At 41.8% G+C, this 27597-nt stretch overlaps 1 protein-coding gene and 1 pseudogene across 2 annotated transcripts in view; one reads left to right on the forward strand and one right to left on the reverse strand.

Annotated features, from left to right (window-relative positions):
• Window positions 1-27597, forward strand: part of LOC147023398 (plastin-2-like) — a 66288-nt gene that overhangs the window by 1276 nt on the left and 37415 nt on the right. The window lies entirely within an intron of this gene.
• On the reverse strand, window positions 2433-7197 carry LOC147023399 (uncharacterized; annotated as a pseudogene).

Here is a 27597-nt window from a genome sequence, read left to right on the forward strand (position 1 = left end):
AACGACCTTCGTTTTGCAACTGCTGTGTTCACCTTTGAGTAACAGATCATGGCTTATTTGACAGGTTTTTCTTGCTAATTGTTTCTTCTGATAATAATATTGCTGCCAAAGAAGTGAGTGGTGCACTTTCACCATGATGTAAAAAAAAATTGTCATCTGCCCTTTTTTTTCCTGCTGTTTTTGATCGCATGTTGAATATCGTTGTTATTGTAGCATTTGGCTTACTGTTGTTCTTTTGTTACATGTAAAGTTTTGCATTGTAATTATTCCCACCATTCCTGGCAACTTGAAGTCAAACGAACTTGTACTATTCCTATTTAATTTTTATCATGGTTTCGAGTCGTCATGGCGATCTGAAAACTTGATGTAGTTTCTCCAATCAATCAAACAAAACTCTTCTGGTTTTAAAATTCGATTCGTTTTTTTTTTAATTGAGGGGCCTGGTGTTGGCTTAGTGGTTAGGGTGGTGGCTTGGGATCCTAGCGTCCTGAGTTCAAGCCCCGTTGGCCACTCAATTAAAATACACCCAGGAGGTTGACTCAGCCTGTCATCCTTCCGAGGTCGGCAAAATGAGCACCAGTGTACTGGTAAGGGGGACACTGCATCAGCGGCATCGCCATGTCCCAATCAATGATGCAACCAGCAGCCACAGGCTGCACTCGATAGAGAGAGAATTGAGGGGTCGTTGAAGACCAGTCGATCTCCGTTCCCACATGGCACACCGACGTTGGGTCAACCTCGGCAATAGATCGACAAAGGTCGTAATGGTCGAAAGTGGATTTCCAACGTCGGTCCAACCTTGTCAATACGGTGTTAAAGCGACGTTTTGCTAACAACGAACGCCTGCATGGTAGCTGCGTGGGTATGGTGGTGGCCTGTGAAACGAGATGGCTGACATAATAACCCAAAGGTTGTGGGTTCAAATTGGGAGCTGAAGTCAGCAGCACATTAAGGATTTCAGTTATGGGATTCTTGAAACTCAGCTAATTTAAGAAGACCTGCCACGTCGCGACTGAGTTGTTTGTCAAAACCGAGCTCCTGGCTTACTCATGACCTTCAGCGATGGAGTAATCTGCCTGCTCCATCTGGCCTTGCATAGATTTTGTTTTTTTCAATTTTTTTTTATATAAGGATGAAGGCTCATGGAGGAACTTAACGACAAAGGGTAGCAGGTTCACCAATTACCAAAGAGTGTAGGTTTTGAGGTAGTGTGGGTTGGATACAAAGACAAAATGAGGAACAACACAAAATCGAGTAGCAATGGCCTGAAAAGGAACACAATGATAAATAATTGGGGTCTGTGTCGTAGAGATAATGGATGTGCAGAGGTAGTGGTGGGCATCTCATTTGAAAGAGTGAAGTAAGAAGGATGAGGCAAGGACACGGGGAGACTATTCCACAATCGGGAAAATAATAGGATGAATGAATCCAGGTGGCCAATGAGCCTGGACTTTAGGAGGGTGGGCAGCTAGGTGAGAGATTCTTGAGGAATGTGCGTGACCTGGGGTGATGAGTAAAGGACGGCAGCAGCAGAGCAAGTCCATTGTAGTTGAATCTTGATGCCCCATTGGTAATTTGGGATGGGTATCACATGCTTCCTATGAAAATTAAGTGCTTTCATAAAATCATAATAAATAAACCATCTAAGAAGCCGAGAGCTTCTTCTTCTTCTTGTATATGGCAGCTTGGCTGCCAGGTAGCCATCATTTTGTTGGGGCACAACTATGCTGCTGATGCTGTGTCCCATACCAGTGCACTGGTACTCATTTCACCAACCTTAGAAGGATGACAGGCTGAGTCAACCCCACCTTGTGTTAATTCAGCAGCGACCAGGGCTCAATCTCAGGACCCTAAGATCCCAAATCATTGCGTTTGAAGACGTTAGTTTCCTTGTTTCCTTCTCATTATAGTCCATGGGCCCAGGCCAGAAATTCCACTTGTCGGTACCATCTAAGGAAACCAATCCGAGTTATGATTTTTGAATTGGTGTATTGATATAGATCATATTTTGATGTGATAACCATTGCAGACTGGCAGCTTATTGGTAGTTATCATCTCTGGAATGTACCCACCCTCCACATAATGAAAGCGAAAAGGCAAACTCAGAAACATTCACTAATGATGCAATTGCTGTTTCCACATGGGGCTAGAATGAACTGCAAACCACAAATAAATGTCTGAAATGCTTTATTTATACCATCCAAATAATCCTGTCATTCCTGAAGGCAGAATTTGTTTTATGGCAGAAAGGGGTGAACAATAGGGCCGATCAAAATGTTGCTGATTAGTGATTTTCAGTTCATTTTAATTTATAATATTGTCATACAAGTTCCCTGGGTAGTGCTACTGAACTGCAATAGCCTACAACATGCACATGTTGTATGAGGAAAACATTTATGAACATTTTACAAGTTTTTCCCACAGTTAAAGGAATTGCCCTTCCCCTACCCTAGTTCCAACAAGCGTCCAAAATGTGACATTTACGGATAACCCAAATTTCACCACGCTACTGTGGCATGTTTATGTACTATGTTTTACTCATGCATATTTGTAGCCATGAATGTCCTTGTGATTGTGCCAAAACATTCACACCATGGATCAGTAGTCTAGTCTTCATCACTGTTATCAGCATCAGATTCCTCGAGGTCTACAACCTCTTCCTCGACATCAGTGGGCTGGTTGCTGCAGGTTCGCAACTTGCACATGTCAGTGCACTTCAGGCTATTGGCAAGGCACGTGCAGTCTGGGAGTTTGCACGACCTCTACACTTGCAGGAAAGCAGTTGCAACACTGCATCCGGTGCTGGAGAACCCTGCATCCACCCGATGGCCAGCTTCCCCTCATCATCAGTGGTCCATCCACAACCCTTGGGACTTGGAACGTAGGGTTGGCACTGCAGACCGCCTCCGAATATCAGCCTGGTAGTTTGCACGGAGGACGTGCATGAAGAGGCAGTCTTCACATGGTGGAAGCTGACTGGACTCTATCTCTCCCCGTCTGGCACAGAGGAGTTGATGTTGGAGTTCATTGACTTTCGTGGTGTTGGTAGACGGCACGTACATGTGGCAGGTGACCTCTTGCAGCTTCTGAAAGAGCTCGGTGGATACTTCCCATGAATGACCGAGCTGACTGAAAGCCTCTTGGTCGGTCTTATCCGACTTCATTTGCTTCAAGGCGCCCATCTTTCCCCGGCCTGCAAAGGCACTGACTGTATCACAACTGGAGAACACGTGCAGTCCAACCAGGGCATCACAGACACTGTCTCCCATCGATCTAGCGAGCTTGTAAATGTCTAGGAACCATGTGCGGGTTTGCGTACCACACTTCTGATACACGGGGCATGGGATGTCCTTATTGAAGGCAAGACACAGCACGAGGACATCTGTATCTTCGGCAGTGATCACCACAGCCTTGTACCCAGCCTCTGCTGCATGCAGAAGCATTCGGGTGTCTGCTTCCTCCTGCGTGGACTTCAGCTCTGCTACTTCCTCCCAGTGGTCCTTGGTGAGCTTGGAGCGGACCTCCTCGCAGGTTACATAGAGCAACTTTTCCTTCAGTTTCTCCCTGCTTTTTGGTTCTTTCCACTCCTCTACCAGGAACTTGATTAGACTTGCCTTGTTGGAAGAGCTGCAGAGCAGTTTCCTCCACTGCTGAATGTTGTGGCCCGGTGCGATGCTCCTGAACTGGATTGCTGTGCTTGCACCTCTGTTGCATCTTTCTGCGTCTTTGATGGACGTCTCTCAGTAAACGTCGAAGACAACATCAATGCGTTTACTCTGGGCTCCACCATGAAGAGCCATTGACAGTATCGCTTCAGCCAGCTGTGAAAACGTCTCGTCATTCCCTTTCATCTTCTGTACCAGGCTCATGCCATCAATGACAGTTGCTGATGGCTCTGCAATAACTTCAGCGGGAGAAACACTCTTTTCCAGCTCTCTGGCAAGGGTTGCTTTGTTCGTCTTCCGCAGAGATCCATCGCCATTAGCAATTGACCATGGCAAGGGCCCCAGGGGGTGCGCCAAGACATCTCTCGTGCAGATCTTGACTCTGAGCAACGAGGATCATGTGCCCAAACAGGTTCCTGTCAGCCTTGAGAACAATTTCTTTGGCCTGCGCTTTGCTGGTTGGTTTCTTCCGGATGTGGGTGAATGTTTTCAAGTTCCTTTTTGTCATCTTGTCATTGAACTGTGCAGTTGGTGGATTTGTCTCCAGGCGCTTCTTCTTGAAATCCTGGTATGCCTCCTCTCCTACCGTGTGAGCCGCGAGGAGGTCATTGGCAACATCAGGAGGAGCAACAGTCGCGGTCGACAAGCTGACAAACTGTGCTTGATCAGGACTCGATGGATCCAGCCAGCTGTTCTCTATGAGATCCACCAAGGATTGGATATCAGCCTCTTCCCTCCAGATCTGAGGTAACTGCAGATCTGGATGGTTCAGCTGGGAGTGACTTCGACCTACCATATCCCTCAGGTGCCCAAGGTACATACTGCGGTAATCTGACGTCGGATAGTATCGGGTCACAGCTCCTGGATTCAGGCTGAATCCTTTCGTTCCTCCAGGTGTCTGTGTGTCTTTGACAGTCTCCTCGATCGTCTGATCCATGGGAATCCGTCCGAATGGGTTTGTGGTGCCGATCTGAACCGAGAAGCCACCTTCCATGAAGTGCGCATGTACTTCGTGGTGGTCGAGCGGTAGTCAGGACATCTGTGCGTAGTAGTAGGGTAGGAATCGGGCGTAATTCAGCTTGTCATAGGCAAAGCACCATGGAATCATCTCTCGTATGGATGCTAGGTGTAACATCCAGTCCCCTTCTCTGGATGCTCGAAGGAGTGCCAGCATGATCTCCACCATGTCGACATACGACATCCAGAATGCTGAGAGATCGCCATTCCCATCCCTGTGGTAGTTGAGGTAGACTTGGAATAGCTCCATGGTGCGGACGCATGAGGTATTCTCCAGCACCTCCTTGAACAACATCTGATGGATGTTATCACAGAAGTTGCTGATGCTGGTCAGGGTTTCTTCCAGGTGGTGCAGGTTTGCAATGTGGTTCTCCTCTAGCCATGGGAGGAATCCTTTCCAGGCCAGCCTCATCAATGCTTCGTACACAAGCTTGTGGAGCCTCACACCACGGTTGTACTTGCGGCCTTCCGTCACCCCAGCTATGGAACCCTCTGCAATCACGCCTGACTCGACGCACAAGTCCCTCAAACCGGCATCTTGGAACCTCTTTCCAATGGTCGAGAGCAGGTTGCATATGGTGTGGAATGCACCCATTCTGAGGATGATGTTCTTGAACTTGTCTTCCTGCTTCCATGCTATTTCAGCAGCTTTGGCATAAGTGCTTGGTCGAATACGCAGATGATCTTGGTCAGCTGCAGTGACTGCATGATGCTGAGTGACTGGTTCAGCACTTCATTGACAGTGGACATCTGTGTGGCAGGAGCATTGATTGTGGGCAGGTAGCCGATATTGTCCTGAATCACTGGCACTTGATCTCGGACCCGGATGTTGAATCCTGTCCAGCTGCTGACTGTTTGAGACCCTGGGACTGACCTGCGAGCAAGAAGCCAGACATTGTTCTTTCTCCTGGCATCCTGGACTACGGCAGTCGTGTCAGCATCCACACATGTTGTGGTTGATGGTCCCACTCGCTTCCCAGCATTATATGTGGCCAGAATCAGTGGTGCAGCGCTGATACTCCTTTTTTTTTGTTTTGGCAACGGTGGGAGTGACTTTTAGTGGCTGAGGTCCAATGACTTTCACCTGGACAGCAATTCCGTTCACTCTGTGAGATGTCCCCTCTCCACTGACAGTTTCTTCAAGCCGGTCGATGTCCCAAGCCAGGGTAGTGAACACACTTGGGTAGATATTTCCCGGCAAAGCTCCAGCACTTTCTGACAGTGCCAGCTTCTGTAGACACAGGGCTGTGTCGATCTCTTCGACCTTCGAGTATGAAGTGCTGTGGCCAAGCCGGTTCAGTGTACCAATCAGTTCTACGTTCCCCGTCAAGGACTTCACAGCAAATGGTAGGAGGATGTGCTTTGCTGGAATGTTCTTGCCACCAGAAATGGCATCGACCAAGTCCTGGCCAAAGGAGCTGACAAGTCGCGTGACCCTTTGTGATGGATCTGTGCACTCCTTTTCTCCTGTCAGCATTGTTTTCAGGAGCTTGGTCACAGATTCAGGGATACTGCCATCACTGTGCTCCACATCTGGTGGCCATATTTGAGTGACATCTTGCTTCTTGATGTCGTCTCTCACCTTCAAGGCATATGTCACTTTGGCAAGCTCACTCATCGAAAGGCTGTCTGGATAAAGAAGAACTTTTCCTTTGCTGTCCGGAAATGTGTGCAGCGCTCCAGCAAACTCAGCTTCAAGATTACGACGAAGGTGTTTCTTCGTTGAATCCTTGACTTAACTGATACCACAGGAGTTCATGCATGTCACCAGTTTGGAAGTTGGATCTCTCAAGGGTAACACTTCGGGGTTGGGGAAGAGTTCATTTCTAATGTACCTGAAGAGTTCACTGTAGGAGTGCTTCTCTGCTGCCTCATACTGTCGAGCTTGAATGTCTTCGCCTTGTTCCTCACCTTCTATGTTACCGCTGGTGGAATGATCCTTTGTGTACGGAAGGTAGCAAGACTTGTGGTAATGGCCCTCTGCAGCAACAAGGTTTCTGCTCCAACAGCAAGCATCCTATTATCTAGTTTCCTGATTGCTGCTGCCCTGATTCTGTCATCGGCACGTAACTCGGCGCATTGCGTGAGGGGCTCCCTGGTGTTTTGACCTCTCAGATACTTGCTCGCTTTTTCGCAGAAGATACACTGTTCATCATATACCCTTGACGTGCTGGGCGCCTCTCCAGATGACCTCCTGGGAGTGTCTTGCGGTTTTGCCCCTGGGATCTTCTCTGGCAATGGTAGAGTCAAGAAGTTTCTTCATGGTGAAAATGCTGCGGCACTTGCGATGGTACTTTACTGGTGGGATTTCTCCCTCGGGTAAGTATTTGGCCATGTTCAGGATAGGGGCATGCTTTCGTATCTCAGCAGCTCTCAGCAGAGTTCTCCAAGACTCAATGTTTTGTGGTGACACCAATTTTGCGTCTGCCTCCTCATCGGAACAGTGGATTGTACAGTCCATGCGTGCACGCTTCCGTGGCAACCTGGCGCGTCCTTCTTCACCAGTGGACTCCATTGTCAATCAGACGCAGTCACTGCAATATACAACAAGAAAGTCGGATACACTTATGACATTATAAAATACATTTACATACTTTCCAGTGTGCACAACCTGAAACATTTCTGCTTGGGCGAAAGATTATATCAAGTTTGAGCTACATTGTAATTTTCATATATTCAGCCGCAATTTGCATTTCGGGGGTAGGGGAAGGAAAAAGTCTACAACTTTGTTGAAACCAGCTGGATGGTCCTCCTTTGTGCTTCCCTGCAAACCAGGTACATATGGGAAGCTGATCCATTACGACTGTGGCACTCAAATGGAACGCACAACATTCCGTAAATAATGATAATAATAAATCCGCAAAATTTCACAAAATCTTGCGTGCAAATCAGCCGTAATTTGAATACCAAACTAAAGCATGTGCCTCAAGATGGGAAGTATGCTTGTTGTAAGTGTGCAGATAACAAATCTGGATATCCTGAGCTGTTATTGAATGATATAACCTTCATGGGATGTGTCAATAGTCCATTGTGTGATTTTCCCCCAAAACGTCAATATCCCAGAATGGTAAAATGGTAAAAATGCAAAATACATGCACTAAGCTGCTCTTCTGGAACGGTTATCACATATTGAAATAATCATATAGTCCCGACCAATAACTTAGTATCCCTAAAGTTTGGTTTCCTCAGATGGTACCGATATATGCCTGGGTCCATGGACTATTATGAGAAACTGTAATTATGGATGACTCGATGAATGCTTCCCATTTTATCTCAGATTATCATTCTCAGTAAAATTGCCAACCGTTGACCTGCTCGGCATTCCCATCCCGGCACGGGATTAATGATGCTGTGAACCCAGGTTGAAATCCCCACATACACGAAATGCTGATTGTTCCATTGTCTCCTTATGTCCTTGTTGAAGCTAATTGTGTCTCGATGCCGTTACATTTGCAAGGTCCTCCATGAGGCCTTCTTGTAATTTGAGGTGTTTTATTAAGACTGATTCACTGCAGCCTTATATTGCTTGCCTACATCTTGGTGATCTCGAGTTGTAACTTTGAGGCAATTTTTCCCAGCAATTTTTCCCACTGCTTTCAACAAGCATTTCCATGAGCTTTCTTGACATGCTCTTAATAAAGCAAGCTTTTTATAAGCTAAAAAGCAACCACAAATTTTCTTGTCCACTGAATGTCTCAATAATAAGTTTGTACGGATTCCAGACCAGAGTTAGTTGCTATTGCCTTGGGATGTATAATCTAGACCAAAACTGCTGTTTTGCTATCTTCGTTTCAACATCAACCCATTTCGTGATTTGTTAACCATACATCATGAGTAAATTCGGTGGTTACCCTCTTGAATTCTGGTCACTGTGCCAATTCCACTCAATTTAATCTCCTGAGGTTTGGTCGTCAAACAATCCATCAAGTCCTGCTCAACCATCACATTGTCCACAACTGAATACACTTGATTATTACCAAAATTGACACATCATAACTGCAAGTTTTGCGGTGAGTTTTGATTTTCCTGGAAATGGAAGTGGGGTGTTGGAGGGTAAGGGGTGGGGAGTATCGTGATGAATTGTTATAGCTTCTCACATTTACACATTTGCGCTCCAGATTTTCTTGCTCTGGCTGCATCTCAGAAACCAAGCAAATCATAGGTCAGAAGATTTGAAGATGCCAAGACATAGTTGTCCTAAGTTATGTCCAGCTTCTTTTCCACTGGAGCAGCAGGTTATGAGTTGAATCACTTTACTATGTCAGTCTTTGTTTTTAACTCCTTCGTGTGAAGTCACAGATTGAGTGATGTGTTTCCCCAAATTTGAAGAGTTAATTATACGAGAAGACCACATTTTTATGGTTTAAATTTTTTAAAATGCAATATCAGGTAATTTCCTTGTCAATTAAATGTGACATTTGAAAACAATCAGGATTAGACATTAAGCTGTGTTATCCATATTTATCATTCTAGCTTCATCTATTAAGCGGTATTCATATATTTAGACTTAGAGCCTTCTTTGCTGTTGGTTCATCGTATGGCTGGTAAGATAGCTTAGAGGTATTTGACCTGTCAAGCCAGGGTTCGAATCTGGACCCAGTTATAAATTGTCCACCTGAGGTTTCGTATGCTGGGCGACGCATCGATATGTGTGCCGTTAAGCTGGAGGACCTGTCTACCAGGCCTGGATGTTGGTGCACATTAAATATCGCACAGTGTGTTTCATGAAGAGAGTAGGTTATTGTCACTGGGACCCTGAATAAATTCGATATAACCGCCCCAATCGCCTCCAGTCGAATGTCAGGTGTGGCCAGCCAGTGTGTGAAGGACTTGAGTCGCAGTTATTCATTCCCTGGCCGACCTCACAATAAGGTGGGAATCATTGGGGCCCTTGAATGAAAGAGGGAGAGTGGAAGAAAGAAAGAGATTGCTGTTGGTTAAAACTGATAAGGCAGGGTAGCTCAGTTGCCTGCGTTCTTGTCATTGAGCCATCGAGTCAAGACTCAAATCTCAAGGATTTTTTTTTTTTTATCACAAGGTAAAAATGGTGTAATTTTGCGATGATAATTTTATTTGCATTGCATGGTTTCTAGTATGAGCTTTTCTAGTAAAGTAAAGTTTCTAGTAAAGTAAAGTAAGCATTGCTTAGCAGTCCATAACCTAACATCAGAGAAAAAAAAATGATATCATTTCATAAAAGACTAAAATTGTAAAAGGATTGTCTGTATAAAAATAGGTTTTGTTCATGTCAGTCATTGACTCATCATGCCATGTGCTTTATACTGATCATCCTTGCAGGCAAAAATGCTACAGTTAGAACTATAGTATATGAGAGTAGAACTCTCATATACTATAGTTGATAACAGGTCCTACTACAGTAGTCTGCAGAGAATTACTACAGGAAAGGAATGATATTTTTGCCTGGGGGAGAGTCTTTGGAGAAACAAAACAAAGCACTGTCTTTCCTGACACTCAGAACGAAGCACAGCAATGAGCTAAGTTTGAAAGTTGCTACGGATATCAAAGAAATACACAATTGTTATTGACCAGTCAGTTTTGGGTATGAATATACATTTGATCAGATTAATACTCCGATTTGGATATGGAGATATGTTTGCCATCCGACGTGGTAGATGGTCCAGTCAATTTGTGCAAAAAATATCGAGGAATTGTGCCTTTTTCAAAAAAGCATGAAACTTGGAAAAGTTCTAAACTATGTCTTGATCAAGAATTTCAGATGCGGAGCCATCGCGAAGAAGCCCCATGTCGGCTGTGGAGGCCATTTTGGTGCTGCCATTAGCAAAAGTCATTTTGTATTTTCTCTTGCATCTTCACAACTCAACATGTTACAGGAACAAAAATGGTGTCTATCACAAAATAAATAATAACCATAACTTTCATGCCATGAGGTGCACAGGGCTGCTGAGGCAGGTTCATTTTGCTAAGGAGTACAATCCTGGACAGGTCACCACTCTGACACAGGATACTCAAATGGCTCATTACCCCAGTAAGCTGGTATTCATTTTGCTGACCTTGGAAGGATGACAGACTGAGTCAACCCACCTGGTATTATTTTGATGGCAGAACAGGGGTTTAAACTCAGGACCCAAAGAACTTAAGCCAGCCATCCTTAACCATTAAGCCCACTCTCGGCATTCTACCCAAAAATGGTGTTACATCTTCCTGATCATCATCAAAACTTGTCAGGTATGAGCAATAAACGATGCATGCTATAACATTGTGGAATATGGACAGAAAACACAATGCGTAATATCAATTTCATCACACTGTCAATGTAAATTCAAGGGTGATGTGCCTACCATTGAGGTGCATTCAACTTTAAAAGGATGAAATGTACTTGTAATAGTACACTTGACTGCTGTAATGACTGGCAATGGCAATATTGACTCTTTTGAGTCAAGATTGCTATTGAGAGTTACACTGCAAGAAGGACTCTGGTAGCTTCTTCACAGGCTTTCCATGTATCACATGCTTTCTTTTTACCCCTAGAGGTGAATGATGACACAGTGTCACAACCTGTATAGGTGTGGAACATTTGATGGGCCTTTGACTTCTCTTGACACAGAAATGTGGCAATCTCATGCACATGGATGTATCTTAAGTGCTGTCCCGAACGCCACCCACAGCTCCTTGATATTAATTCTGGGGGTTACAGCAACAGAACTACATCAGTTTCTACCATCCATAGTTACAGTACTTTCTCAAAACCTTGGCTTACAGTATGAGCTGTGTGCAGAAGCATTTTGGTATCCGCTACTTGATGATTGCAAGGATAAACTGACTTGTACCTTGTCGATGGCTACACAAAACAATGGGTCCATGTGTGGCAACTACCAGCTTTTCTGTTGCAATCTGTGCAACATGCCTTGGCAGAAAAGCAAAAAGCTCTGACTTACATCATCAACTCAAAGAAACTGCTGCCATTTTGTTGGTAGGCAATTTGACCCTTCTAGCCTCTTTTTCCACGTTTCCTTCTCGTCTGTGAGTTCAAATTTTTCTCAATAACAATCACATGCTCTGTACACTCAATGAGCCCTTTTTTATTTGGCCCTGGATGTATATGGTATGAAGAACTTCATTGCATAGTCATCAGCAGGTTTCACCAGCAGGTTTCACCATGTTAACACTTGCAGCTCCATCAAGGATGATGACATCGTTCTCTGAAATATCACTTCAGATATCATCACAAGTTTTGAGACTGTTCAAGATGTCAGACTTTTTACTGAGACATAGACTGCCTTGAAGAGGTATTGACAGGTAGGCCTAGTTCTCCGTCCATCCATTGGGACCATACTCTGTGCAGTGCGTTGTTGCTGCCTTAGCAGTCTCCTTGGCTATTGGACACAATCCCTGATGGGTCGCCACTCTGACACAGGATACCAGAAAGCTGGCACTCATTTTGCCGACCTCGGAAGGATCACAGACAGAGTCAACCCCAACCTGGTATTAATTCAACAGCCGAGTTCTCATGCTTGAAAATGTCATGAAGATTGCCAATGCGAATTTTACAGGCGATGTACAGCCTTGACAACAAAGCACAGTCATTCCTTAAAGATGTGACTTGCAGCTTAGTCTTGAACTGCTTTCTGCGAGAGGGACGACTGAAGAGAGGGGAAGTATTCTTCCTGATTGGATCAGAAATGGGTTTCTTGCTGAGCAGCTGCTTCGGTCATGAAGGCGATGTACTGTTCCTGTCCGTTCCTCTCGGCCTTTCGAACCCGATCGACCACAGCTTGGTCAGCAATTTATTTTGAATCGAGATTTTTTTTTGTGTGTGTGATTGCATCATGTCTTTTTGCGAAAATGTTGAAGAAAATGTTTTTCGCTAATGGCGACACCAAAATGACCACCACGGTTTACACGAGGCATTTCCGCGATGGCCCCACATCTCTATAAATTTGTCATTAGTGCAATATCTATAAGTTCTCAAACTTTTATGAGAAGTCACAATTTATGCACAAATCGACTAGACTAATCATCTTCCTTCTCTGAGTTGCAATGGTGTCCAAATCTTATAGACAATAATTGCATGGGACGCCAACAGGAATTTCAAAAAAAGGAGTGCATAACTTTTAGGCTCGATGATTGATATGTATATGGATTTATTTATATCACGGGTTACTCCCTGCCCACATATGCCTGCCAGCATGTTCATCTGAATCTCAGAATCTATGTTTGTCGTAGATTGGTTTGCAATTTTTTTTTTATCTCTGGACTCCAGGCAAGCTGTGGTTTCCCAGCACAGGGCAAATTTGGCATCCTGATAGAAAAGTTTGATAAAAAATAAAGTATACCTAAAACACAGAACTTGCAAAAGTGGAAATGAATAACTTCAAAATTTGCATTTCAGAAGTATCTGTTTTCAGGTTGATATTTTTTGATCAGAGGATATCAATTTATTAGGTGCAGTGTGTTGGTGTAATGGTTAGAGCGTTTGCTCCGAGTCTGGGAGGTTGGCCGTTTGAACCCGACCCCGACTGAGTCATTCCAAAGACTTTAAAACATACGTGCTCCTTCCTTGACTTAACTCGCAGCATTTATAGAGGATAGAGCATAGACAAACAACCAGAGATTGGAAACCATTGCACAGACTTGATGGGCGTAATGGCCTCTTCCTGCGTTGAAATTAATTTGTGGGGGAACTCATTATTATGTACAACGTGGCAAAATTTTGGTGCCCCCTCCACATTCCTTCTATATATCTGGCCTCCTCAATCTCCTCTCCAAATTATTTCCTTTCTTTACCCACTCTTGTATTCATTTTTTTTTCTACCTCCCTTCTCACTCCTATCCTCCCTGCTCCCCTCCTTTTCTTCGACCCACCTTTTCTATATTTACGTAAAATAAATATATTCCCCCGATATGTTCTCTGATTTGAGAATGAGATATAGCGGGGTAAGCGTGCACCTTTGTTATGGTGTCCGCCGCGGCCAGCAATGTATTTATTTTGTGGACCTGCCGAGCATTTGTCTGGGAATGTGTGTGTGCCTGCTTGGCTTTCGCAGTTGAGTGAGGAAAATCAAGATGGAATGTTGTTTGTCCAGGTTTGTGTAGCCTGAAGTGTAGATCGGATCAATAATTGTTTTTCAGACTTTTTCTGGCTGTGTTACTCTTAACATATTGTCTTGGCCTCTGGGATTTGGTTTTTGTTTCTTGCCCCCCCCACCCCCATCATTGTTATACCTGATCTTGTAATACTTTAAAAAGCATGACCTCAAAATATAAAAAGAGCAAAACAAAAGGCTTCTTTATTTGAATCTCACAGGCAGTACAAAGACAATGAAGTGAGCCTAAATTTTTTTTCTGCAAATGTCAGTTTTGTTGAAATTAAAGGGCGACTGGAGAGGCTGCTCCTTCATTTTGATGCTTGTAGTTTGTGCAGCTTTGGCTGTGTCGTGGCGAGTCAGATTGAAGACAGACAAGCCTTAACCAGAAGACTCTCCTACACTCCTTCAAAACATTTCTTGTTATGCTTTATACCTGAGCATTCTCAGCATGGGCCTGTTTGATCGACATTTTTCAGTTTTCACCCTGAAACTTGCACCATAAGACGATTCGTTGGCGGGAACCTTCATTGGTTTGATTTTGAATAGGTTCAATTTCTCTTTTCATTTAGAATGTAAAAGCGGGAATAAAAATGCGATCAGCCTTTGCTGGGAAGGTTGTGGGAACTTGGCTGGAAACTACGTGCAAAAGGACAAACGTCTGTGTTGAGTGTTGCTTCCTGGTCAAGGAGAAAACTTTTTAATCCCCTTCCCCTGCCCTCAATAAAATGTAGTATCTAGAGCTTTGTTTCAAGCAACTCCAAGTTGGATCAACCAGATTCCTGCCTACATTGCAAGGGTGCCTTTGCTTTTATCTGTTAAAGACATATGTATGTGTATGCGTATGCGTATCAGACGCACTTTCTGACTGTTATGGTGAGCATCGCCACGGATTATGTCTCACACGGTAAAACCGCATAATCCGCACAGAGCAGCCATCCGTCTGCCACCCAGACAATTGTTCCTGCTAATCCAAACCATTCAACCAGAAGGTACGTGATGTCACCCCCGGGAAAATCAAAACATGAAGAGTGTGACGAGCACTCCACTGATCCCCATTGGACACAGTCCACACCAAAGCGTCTGGGTGGCTGGGTGGCAGATGGATGGTTGTTCTGTGTGGATTATGCGGTGTTACCGTGTGAGACATAATCCGCGGCGGTGCTCACCATAACAGTCAGGAGGTGCGTCTGATATATAAATGACGAATGTGGTCATCATTGGTTAGATATTTATCAGTCTACCATTCTGATGAGAGGACACAGACACAGACACAGACACAGACACAGACACAGACACAGACACACTTTTTTTTTAAAAAGCCCTGAAAGCTGTATTGGTGGTTCAGGTTGATGTTTAACTGATGATGACAATATAATCTTTGTCTCTTTGACAGAGTCGCTGGGCTGAAGTCTCTGTGTTGGAGGCAATGCTTTGGTGTGGACAGTGTCGAATGGGGATCAGTGGAGTGCTTGTCACACTTCTCATGTTTTGATATGTATATATATCATGTTACTTAGAAAGGCAGTTTGTTTCACTCTTGCCCCAGTGTCTATTACACCACCCTATCTGACACATTACATTAGTTATTTGTGCCTGTTGTTTGTGTCCTTTATAACATCCTTAAAAACAGAAAGTTTCCTGTTTGTAATGATTTTCAATTTTGTTGGCTGTCAGGCAGGCAGACAGAGTAAAATATTGTTTCACTCCTCTCTGTGCACATGCACACCTTACTCAGAAACGCAATCCAAAGTTGTTGTACACTGGCTGCTCCTTCCCAATTCCATATCCAGGTGAGGCATGATGTCATCGTCGGGTGCCAAAGGAAGGGAGTACTCAGTTTTCGCTCCATTTGTTTGTTAATTGCCGGAATCTTTCGGATTTCGGCAATTATGTTGGTCGGTTGTGTGTGTCATTCTGTGTGTCTGTCTGTCTGTTTTGTGTGTGTTTGTTTGCACTGTCGCAGCCACACCGTTTCAGTGATCATGACCAAACTGGGTACAGACGTCGGCCTTGGTCCAACTTAGACACTTGTCGTTTTTGGTGAATCTAGGTCAAAGGTCAAGGTCTAGGCCACCGAAAAACCGAAATTCTTATTTTCGCAATAACGTCCGCTAAAATGGTCGTATCGACTTCAAACCAAATCCATAATGTGCATCTTCCAATACTGCATCCAACCATATGTCTCATTGGGATGTCACACCAACACCCTTCTTAGCGGTCTGGGGTCGAATGTCAGGGGGGTCGGGTTAAAACTTTCAAATTGCGATAAAAACGCCATTTCAAGTCCGATTGACTTCCAAGTTATGATCATGACCAAACTAAGTGCCATAACTCATTAAGCGGTAGCACTATCGACTTGTAAGGACCAAACTGATTGAGGTTTTTGTTTTTTCAGAGATCATGGAGATATGACAAATTTATTCCGGGCGTTCCTTGCTCAACGAGCAATTTCATTTGTTTGTTTGTTTGTCCGGGTGATATCTCAGCCATCCTTTGAGCAAGGAAGCTGAAATTTGGGGACAAAAGGGAAGATGTTCTTTTGCAAAAAATGCTGTTTTTTTATTGTTTGATTAATCAATTAATTGATTAATTATTTAATTATTATCGATTTATTAATTATTTATTTTGTCTCATCCTGGAAATATCTCGTGAACATTTTGAGCGAGGAAACTGATACTCAGACATGACAGTGACCAAGTGATTTGGCTATAAAATGTATTTTCGATTTATTGATTAATTAATTAACCCATTCGTTATTCATTTTTAGATTAATTACTTAATTTTCAAAAAGTTACAGATTCAGATGAAGCAGTGGTGGTTTAGATATGATATTCGGCAAGAATCATCATTTTGTGATTAATATTTACTTATTTTAATTATGCAATCAATCAATCAATTATTGTGCACCGCTCTCTCCCAATTCTAACTTTATGTGCTGCAAGGTGGCCTCATTGGATGCCGAAGGCACCTCAGAGATGTCTCACACTGGAGGATTTGTTACCTCCACCCCCGAAGGTGAAGGATGTTATGTTTTCACGTCTTTCTGTCTGTTTGTTTGTGTGCAGGATATCTCAAAAAGTTGTGGACGGATCCTGATGAAATTTTGTGGACAGGTTCGCTGTGTGACAAGGACGAACTAATTAGATTTTGGTGAAGATCTGGATCTGGATCCGACTACTATAATTTTTTCAGTGATTCTTTACCATTGAGAGACGGGACTAAAAATGATATATCGCATGATATCTCAAAAAGTTGTGGATGGATTCGGTGAAACTTGGTGGACATGTTCTGTGTGTGGCGTGGACGAATTGATTCAATTTTTATGAAGATCTGAATCTGAATATGAATGCGATAATGATTTAATTTTCAAAGTGATTCTTCACCATTGAGAGATAGGGCCAAAAACGATATATCTCATCGCATTTCAAAAATGTATTGGGCCAGATATGTTCTTGTGGATCAGGCATTACATGGCGGAGGTATGCGCTCGAGCAAGTGCCCTTCTAGTTATTTACTTATTTGGCATGGGGGCAGTCTACTGTGAATGTTCCGCTACTTGTTTTATACTTTTTTGAATCTTCCATTGAAGATTGTAATACATAGAGTAAAGTAACGCACAAAAATGAAAGTCTTGATTTCAGAAGACGGTTCACAAAATATCTTCTAAATGGCTACCCTGCTGCATCAGGCACAAATAGATGCTCCTGGTGAAGGTGTCGATAACTCGGCGGCATTCCTGAACCGGACTCCCCTCCTGAACCAACATCAAAGCCTCCTCATTGGATTCCCCTCCTGGACCGGAATAGCTTTGATGTTGGTGGCAATTGCATTTTTGAGGTCGGCAATAGTCTGAGGTCTACTCGAGTACACTCTATCCTTCAGGTAACCCCAAAGATAGCAGTCAGGTTGGTTGAGATTCAGAAATGGGGCACCCATTCAACATGTCATCGTAGAGACTATTCAATCACTGAATTTCTGTTGTAGCCACTGTCTCAATCTGTTGGAAGTGTGAGGTGTGGCCCCATCTTGCGGAAACCATTGCACAGCCCTATCGATGTAGTACTTCCCCACTAATACAATCCAGAACTTCTGCATACCTTTCCAGTAGCATTCAGTGGTTATGGTTACCGATTTCTCTTTTTCATCTTGAAACCAGAACGGCTCAATGTTGCCAGATTTACTTGTGGCAACCCATGCAGTGCATTTCTGGCTGTGCAACAACCTTTCAAGAGCTTCAACAGGAGACTTAGAACCCCAAAACACGTTGTTTTCTTTTTTAGAGTTAACATGACCACTTAAAAAAGAAAATGGGCCTTGTCAGAAAACCACGCATTACTCAGAAAATTTGAATCCGTTGACATTTTTTCCTCAAGCTATTCACACATCATCACACAAAGTCGTTTATCAATATATGTTAGGTTGTGCTTCACTTGTATGCAATGCGGGTTCATTTTTAGTTCCTGTTTCAAAATTCTTTGTGTACTTGAAAATGATAACTTCAATTCCTGAGATCGATGATGCAGCGATTTCCTGGGGCTCATCAAAGCTGCTTCATGGACCGCTTCAATGTTTTCTCGTAATATTGCAGTCCTCGGACGATCAGACTTTGAGCAACTAAGAGCACTGACCCTTGGGACTTTTACCTCTTCATCAATCGGAAAATAGCAGATTTATCTGGGGATAATCTTGTCTCGAACTTCTTTCTGAATTGTGTTTGAGTCTGTTTAAATGACTTTGTAGCAAAGTACGACTCCACAATAAAGATCCTTTGTTCAATTGTCCATGTCATCTTCAAAATTAACGGTATGACCCTCTGATGTTTGCAGTTTTTCCTCCAAACGATACTTCATACAAACCTGTAATAGAAAAAAAAATTGTACTCAAAAATACAAGAAATTCATGCAACTTTGATAGGGTTGTGTTTTTCCTGAAACACTGTATGTATGTATATATATATATATATATATACATATATATATATATATATATATATATATATATATGTATATATATGTATATGTATATATATATATATGTATATATATATATATATATATATATATATATATATATATATATATATATATATGTATATATATATATATATGTATATATATATATATATATATATATATATATATATGTATATATATATATATATATATATATATATATATATATATATATATATGTATATATATGCATGTATTGTCAAAGACCTCACCAGTTTAGAACAGACCGAAGTTTGATTTTTGGGCTGTGAGGCAACCACTCAGATGTACTGCCAGAGAGATTTTTAAGAGCAAAAACAAATTCATCAAAGCATAAGCCCATATATACCCACCTAAGAAGTATTGCAAGACACCTGGTGGACCAGTTTTGTTCTTCGCTGAAATTTAATACGTGAGCTTTTAAATGTAAATTTTGGTTAATTACCCCACACATGTGAAGCGAAAAGCAGGGTTAAGCAATTGGTTCGTGTCCCTCCGTTTGTCTGTCCATCTGTCTACAAACGTCAATTTATGATCGAATGTTATAAAACTTCATTTATATTGGATTTTATATTTTAAATACTAATTGCAACATGAATCGGAAGACAAACCTGCCGTTTAACACTGTCTCTGAATTCGTCCCGGTTGCACGTGTACAGAGAAGAGCGAGATAATGTTTTTACTCTGCCTGCCTGGGAGTGAAACAAAATTGAAAATCATTCCAAACAGGAAACATACTGTTTGTAAGGATGTCACAAAGGACATAAACGACATGCACGAATGATTAATGTAATGTCTGAGATCGGGTGATGTAATCGACACTGCGTCAACGGTGGTACATTCTGGAATTAATTTATTAATACGATTTTTTAAATCTTTATTTTATATAAATTGAATTATATTCTTGAACACTGTAGCACACAAATTGCCTTCTTAACACTTCCGAGAACCTCCAGTTTTGCACTACTTGGACATGTTATACAGGGTGTTGTTATAAGGGTGGTGTAAAGGACTGCTTCAATAGCGCTAAACTTCCAGATATTTTTAAGCGATCTTTAATATCATTATTCTATTAAAATTGAAGTATGCATATAACTTGAACACTACATGGGGTATCGTGTTCTATGGACTCTCTAGTTAACCTCCGCCATCGAAGATGGTTACTGTTTTCACCCCTGTCTGTCTGTTTGTTTGTTTGTTTGTGAACAGTATTACGGAAAAACTCCTGGATGGATTTTGACGAAACTTGGTGGGGGATTAGGTATGGTCCAAGGATCATTCCATTAGATTTTGGACTTGGTCCAAAGTCCAATATGGCCGCTATGGTGGCAATTTTGAAAAAATATTTTAATTTTTGTTTTTGCATTTCTACATGTTTTAAGTGATTTCCAACCAAAAAAAAAATTTGTTAGAGAAAAATAAAACAAAATTTTGCAACTTTTTTCAAAAATATATCGATTTTATTTGAAAAATATTTTAATTTTTTTTGCATTTCTACATCTTTTAAGTGATTTCCAACCAAAAAAAAATTTGTTAGAGAAAAAAAAAATTGCAACTTTTTTTTCAAAAAAATTTCACTTTTTTTTGAAAAATATTTGAATTTTTTTTGCATTTCTACATGTTTTAAGTGATTGCCAACCCCCCCAAAAAATTGTTCGAGAAAAAAAATTAGAAATTTTGCAACTTTAAAAAAAAAAAAAAATTCGATTTTATTTTTTTGGCATTTCTACATGCGCGTCGATCTAGTTTAGTTTATTCAATCGTGGTTCAGTAGAGTCTGATCCCTTTTGACCTACAATGAATAGGATATCAGGTTCACTTAAGTGACCCAGCAGTATTGACGGCGGAGGTTTTGCACTCTACCCAGTGCTCCCCCTCTAGTTAGTGGTTGTAATTGGATGGACTGGCCTTCATGGGTGAGTGACAAGAATGGCATTGAGTTATGCATGTGTGTATATGTATGTATGCATACATAACATATGCACATACACACTAGATGTAATGATAATATGTTGTCACATGGAAGGGGGTGAGGATCCATTAATTGATTGTGTTAAGAATAGTATGGACAGTGTGATCGAGTAGGGTAGCTCTTGCATTATATTTTTGTCTGAGTTAAGTTGAATTGTCAAACGTGCACTGAAAATTCAATGGGATTTTCCATCATAGAGCAGAAGAAGGTAAGGTGGTTGTGTAAAACCTCCTGGAACAGTTGAGGCCGGGTGGAGGACTTGCACACAAAAGCACATGAGAAAGTGCTATGAGGTTTTCATCGGAACCATCACAAACTGTTTGGCTGGCGGACTGTGGTGGTAACGTCAACTGTGGAGCTCGAGAGAGGAGTGGGATGACCAAAATTGCAGCGATCTGTGTTTAAAAAAAAAAAATCAATGAGAGGGACCCAATGTGCATGAGGGTGGTTCCAGAGGTGGAATGGACTGTGTCTGTGCACGTGCACAGCAGTTTAACCTTGAACCTGGAGGAGAAGAGATCCCTCCCTCTGCTTGGCCCCCATCTTCTCGTCTGCTGGCCTTCTCATCACCATTCATCATCTCCTCTTTGCCAAGAGCTGTACCTCGCCGGCCACATAAGCCTGCTCAACCATCGTCATTCTGCAGCCACAACCAGCTCGTGCCAGCTTCAAGTCCTCACCTGTTATGTGTCTGTATGGCACTTACCCTCGTCAAGTTAGCGGGTTCGATTTGTATTTATTAGCGAGCTTAGTATTGTCAAAAATAAACAATTTGGCAGGAGTCAGCCTGATGTTCCCATGACAACTGAAATCTGTATCGCCAGCTCTGCTTTCATTTATTCGTGATCATAAAGGCATAAATCTCAGTCTTCAAAGGCCTGAGTGCCACACAGATGCCGTCCTAGTCTGGATGTGATGTGTCAGCATAATTTACATGCATGATGTCAGTGTCATGTCACATCTATGGTCAGTGTGCGCCTTTCGTTTCCTCTATTAGTCCTGACTACAAACCTCCAAACTGGTGATCAGCAGGGCAGAGACAATTTGTTCATGTAGAAGATGACACTTGTTGCTAACAGGTCATTTAGCAATGCTATGATGGGTCTCGATCTGTGCCCTGCTGCCCGTAAAGTTAGGAGTTCGATTTGTATATACTGCATGTACATAAAATTCTAGCAGGGCTGCCCAGCACTGCCGAGCAATGCCGGGTCCCTCCTCCCACCTCTTCCCCTCCCTCATCGCACTTTTTTCCCTCCCTCCTATCCCCCCCCACCCATCCCTCATCCTCCCACCCCTCTTCCTGCCTCCACCCACCCCAGTCCCTCTGGATTCCCACCCCACCAGTTCTGCCTTCTCCCACCCCTTCCCCTCCCTCCTTCTACTTCCACTCTTCCCCTCCCTCCTCCTACTTCCACTCTTCCCTCCCTCCTCCACCTGTCCCCTCCCTCCTCCCACAGAGGAATTTTTGCATGGTTTTTAACCACGTTTGGGAAAAATTAACAATTTAAATATAACCCACTTTTGATTCCTACTGATCTCTAACTTGCGTCGTCGCCTCTAATTTGCCACGTTGTTGTGTCAAAATCTGCCCTCTGAGGGACTAATTCATAAATATGTCCAAAAGAAGTAATGGTATGGATGTTTATCCTCATCAACATGTAAGGAATCTGGGGTGTGTTCAGTTATCCAGTTTCTTGTAGAGTGCTCACCAAGTGGCTTTACCACTCAAGCAAGCGCTCCATTCACATTCAAAGGAATGGCTGGCTTTGCAAGTGCGAGCTAGCTACTTGGTAACTGAACACATTCCTGGACATCTCAACAGCATACAGTATATACAAAATGCCAATAAAGGACATTTTTTTTTTTAATTAAAGACTTCAAATTACTTGTGTAATTTTACCCCGTGTACCCCACCCCATCCCTTTCCCTTCCACAGATCTCCTCGTGTCTCTGTTCCCCACTGTTTTTTCCTTCCCTCTCCCACCCCTCTTGTCTCCTGCTGCCCTTGTTGTACGTTCTGTGTGTTAGCTCTTATATGAACCTCGACAGTGTATACAAAAAAATTAAATAAATTAATCATGAAAATCTATCTTATTCAGTTTTCAAAGCATTGTTTTCGTTTTCGAAATGTACATGAACTCAGAGGTGATGTTGAGTGTACGAAAGTGGACGTGTACATTTCATACAACTTTATAGTATGCGTGTGCATAACTTCTTTAAAGTGTACACGTACATCATAAATATCTCTCGGGCATTTCCCCGGTGGCCTCGCGACTATTTCATTATGGACCACGACCGTGTTTCACGACCAAGCCGAGTTTAATGTTTATTTACTTCCCATAATATTCCACGTCCATCAGTTTGTTGATGAGCCTTGAAAAGTGGGGCAAAAACCAAAATTAAAAAAAATGAAATATCACTATTTTCTTTCCTCTGCATTATGATAATTAACGCACCATCATTGGGTAGTGTATATTAGACCGCGACCGCAATCACTGCGAACAAAACGTGCATTACATCATTTGAGTTGTAATCAAAATGAACATTTGTTTCCTCGAAACGGTATCCTCATTTAATGATAGAAGACGGAACATTGTTCAGTCTTCAAATGTTCACCGGAGGCCTATATGAACCATCAGAGCGGAGTGAAAAAAGTTGGTGTCAATTTCTGGGTTCCTGGAGCCCATATCACGACCACCGTTGATATTGAGTATGAAGGTATTATCGGAGCATTGTAGAACTTTGTAAGGTCCATCATAAGGTTGCTGCAAGGGTTTCTGGACAGCGTCACACCGTACGAATACGTGGATGCACACAGAAATTCCTTTGGAATAAAAAGCAAGCATGACGAAGGCGTACATGTCAGTGTCAATGGAAGCCCTGCATGGTCATGGTTTTATTCAACCAAACATAAACATTCAAACATAGGGAAAACAGAAATGGCTGCAAAATATTAAATTATCATATGATTAAATTGCATACTAACAAACATGCAGAAAATGGGCATTATAACAAGGGACAGACAAATTCACAAACTGGTTTGATCACTGCAATCTAAAAAGGTTAAAGTGCTAAACCTGGTGCTGTGTCATTATACGTGTGACATACACGTGACATGTAAACAATTAGAGAAGGATGTGCACTCGAATGACCTGTCACCTGCACAAAGTGAGAAAGGTACATGACAAGAAATGCAAACAATTTGCATTGTAAAGTAACATGACCACAAGGCAGGATAGACACTATAGGAGGGTGAATTCAGCCGAAAGCAAGAGAAAGATTAGAGAATAGGTGTCATAGCACATCACGAGGGGGGAACAGAGAGATAAGGTAAACAAGAGAAAGGGGAAACCGGTGTGAATGGGATTAAAGAAGAGAAGAAGGAAAACTCAGCCAGGGAGCCAGGCTATATAAGGTTCAAATAAATAGAGAGCTAAAACTTGTGAGCTACCTGAAACCAAAAGGTAAGGCCCGGTGAGTGCAAAATTAACATAAAACATAAAAAGAGGACAGCAGCTCCAGTACAATATATCAAAGATCAATTGGAATCGTAATCAAAATCAGCACTATGGTATTAAAAAGATAAACATATAATTACTTTCTACTTTTAAAAAATTACGAGATGACATTAAAAAAAAATTGGGGTGGAATGTACATTATTCATTAAGAATCTTAACAAAGCTTGTTAAGCACTGTTTTTGTACCTTTGGGTTTCACACTTAACTTGTGAGAGTTGAGATGAATTTGAGAGAATATTGTGTTCTATCCTGCCTGAGGTCTGGAAGCTAATGTCTAAACTCATTAGATGTTGGCAAATGGTGTGCGGATATCAAACCTGCGTTGTTTCAAGGTTGGAAATCACAAAACTGAAGGGCCTGGTCATAATCGCTGTATAAATTGTCATAGAATGATTCGGAGAGTCCTTTTCTGAACCTGTTCCAATTTGTTACTTCAACTGATTGTAAGACCAGCATTCCAAACTGAAACAGCATCCTCTAAAAGTGATCGAACATATCCTTTTATATATGGTAAGCAAAACTTCCATGGCTACGTTAAACTTTTTGAGCATCTTCAACATAAACAACTTTCCATTTGCCCTGGTGGTGACAATATTGCAAATGTGAAGGTTCCACTTCATAGGTGCCTTTGTTATGATGTCATAATTGCATATGTAGAACGCCACATCCAATCAGTATGAAAATTTTTGATGGTCATCTAGGGATAAAATGGTCCACAGGAAAAAAAAATTGATGCCATTATCAGTCACATGATTCGGCAGCCATATTGTTTAAAAAAAAAAAACCTTCAAAAATCCTCTTCTCTGAAATGGCTGAACGGATCGAGGAGAAACTTTACACGTATGACCGCCTGTCCATGAGGAACAAAAGGTTCGCACATATGATGTCATAGGTCATATGGTTTGGCAACCATGTTGGATTTACCCTAAAACCTATAAAAATACACCACTCAAAAGAAATCCTGGCGAGGGTCTGCATTCTCTGATTGCTGTTTTTCTTGTTTAGTGAGGACGAAATAATTGATGGTTGTATGCATTGTATGATAGAAATAATCACATTTAGCTTGGGCTTCAGGTTTCTCCTTAACCTCCGACCAGTCATGCCGAGTCATCCATCAGCCAAATTCTTGAAGTGTCGAGTGTTAAATGGGTCTTATTTGTCGTGTGATTACTTTGTTGGCTGGGCTGTTTTAGGACGTGGCTTCCAAATAACTGTATTGTGATCACTGTTATTAATTGGAGGGTATAATCTCGGGTTCATTGCAGTAAGACTTCAAGTTCGTAAGAATTCTGTCTAACACTGCTCCCTGGAGAGTTGGTTTCTTCACAACTTTGACCAGGTTACCTGATGTTAGCTAGGAGATATGACAAGATGATTCAGATCTCCAGCAATAACAATGCCAGCATCAGTGTTTGAAGTAGTGATTTGATCAATTGTCTGCTGTAAGAGGTCAACAAGTGGATCCACATGTTTATTCCCTGGTGGCGAATAAATGGCCACAGAGAACAATTTGGAAATTGATCGTGGTAGTCGTTTTGGGCGCGATTTTATCCATTCAAATTCTAGGTTGTCAGGGACCAACACTTTCACTTCTGCATGGAGTTTATTGCGGGCATAAAGGGCAACAGCTCCATGAGGTCTGTCCTTTCTAGGATGTGAGAAAAATGTGTATCCTCGAACTTGATAATGCTCCACAGGAGTGGTTGGATTGAACCACAATTCTGATTACTGCTGCTTTGTCTATTTAGTCCTGGATTACATTGTTTTTTTTTCCTCCTCCTCCTCCTCCTCCTCCTCCTCCCTCTTCCTCCTCCTCTTCCCTTTATAAGGGGTGAGGTCCAACGGCACCAAGCTTCTACCCTGCCTCGGCCACGATACGCTTTCACTTCCCACTGTCCTCAGCCAACTCTCTCCACTCTCCAACCACCCCAACCTTATGGATATCTCTCCTCAGACAATCCTCCCATCTCAACCATCAGCTACCTCTTTTGTTGTTTTTTAATCTCTGTGGTCTACCTTAGCTCATCTTGGAGTGTCATAGCAAAAGGGTTGAATACTTATTGATTCAAAACATTTCAGCTTTCCATTTTTAATTAATTTGTAAAAAATTCTAAAAAAATGTTTTCACTTTGACATTATGGGGTATTTTGTGTCAATCAGTAATAAAATTTTTTTTTTAATTTAATTATTTTTTAATTCAGGTTGTAACACAAAAAAAGTGGCAAAAGTCAAGGGGTGTGAATAGTTTCTGAAGACACTGTACATATACATTTATATATATATATATATATATATATATATATATATATATATTATATACATACATACATGTGAGCAGGGTATGCTTACACACATTGTGTAAGCATACGAACTGTGCTTCCCCATTGTCTTGGGTCGCTCACCTGCATTTGTTTGTTTTTTTTTCATTTATTTATATTTTCATTTACGGATGCTTTCCGAGGGTTCTGTGATTTTTTTTTACTTTCCTGTTGTCCGAGCCTCGATGTCCATCGGCACACAAAATTTCAACTTTCTACATCACCCGGAAGGTGCCGATCCTTAATATCAGTCAGTCACTCAGAGAGAATCAGTTAGTCAGTCAGTGGTTCGAAAGAGCTTTATGTTATATATATATATATATATATATATATATATATATATATATATATATATATATATATATATATATATATATATATATATATATATAAACTCAATCACTCCTCAGTCCACAAACATTAACGTTCTCAAACCATGAGTGTGAGATTTTTGTGAGTTATAGGGATTTTTCAACTGGCTGTAAAATCACTGCTCCATTCCCTGTAAAACCCATTGTAGAGTTTTCTTTAAAAATCAATTAACATTCCTTCTGCCAGTTCACAGGCTTCTGACCATGCCAAGTCTGCCACGTACCCAGTCAAAAAAATCTTTTTTTCTTTTCATCGGCTGTATGTTTTGATTCCTATCCTCCTCCTTCTGCTCCTCTCTTTTTCATCTTGCATCCTTTGCCTTATAGCACATTCCCTCCTATCTTTGCTTTCCTTTTGTAAACCAAGAATATAAAATACAGAAATCGATAGAAACCCGTTTTTTTTGTCACCCAGTTTCTCTTTCATTTATCATTTTCCTTCAGTTTGCTTCCCTCTGTACCATTTCTTTGTTTCCTCTATTTTTCTGCCTTGCTGTTCATTCATTCAGCTTTCTTCTGAATTCCATCTGTTAAATCATTTGTGGATTCGTGGCTTTGAGACATTTCCAAGAGTCATGGTTTCTTATTCACATTCTTTTTTGGTTTTTATTTTGCTTCCTGTTGTTTTCATTACACCAGGATCACTGATTTCCCATTGTCTTTCTTTCTTTGGAAAC

This window comes from Eptatretus burgeri, chromosome 7, assembly GCF_056783735.1.
Source record: "Eptatretus burgeri isolate ZD-2024b chromosome 7, Ebu_testis_v1, whole genome shotgun sequence".
NCBI lineage: Eukaryota > Metazoa > Chordata > Myxini > Myxiniformes > Myxinidae > Eptatretus > Eptatretus burgeri.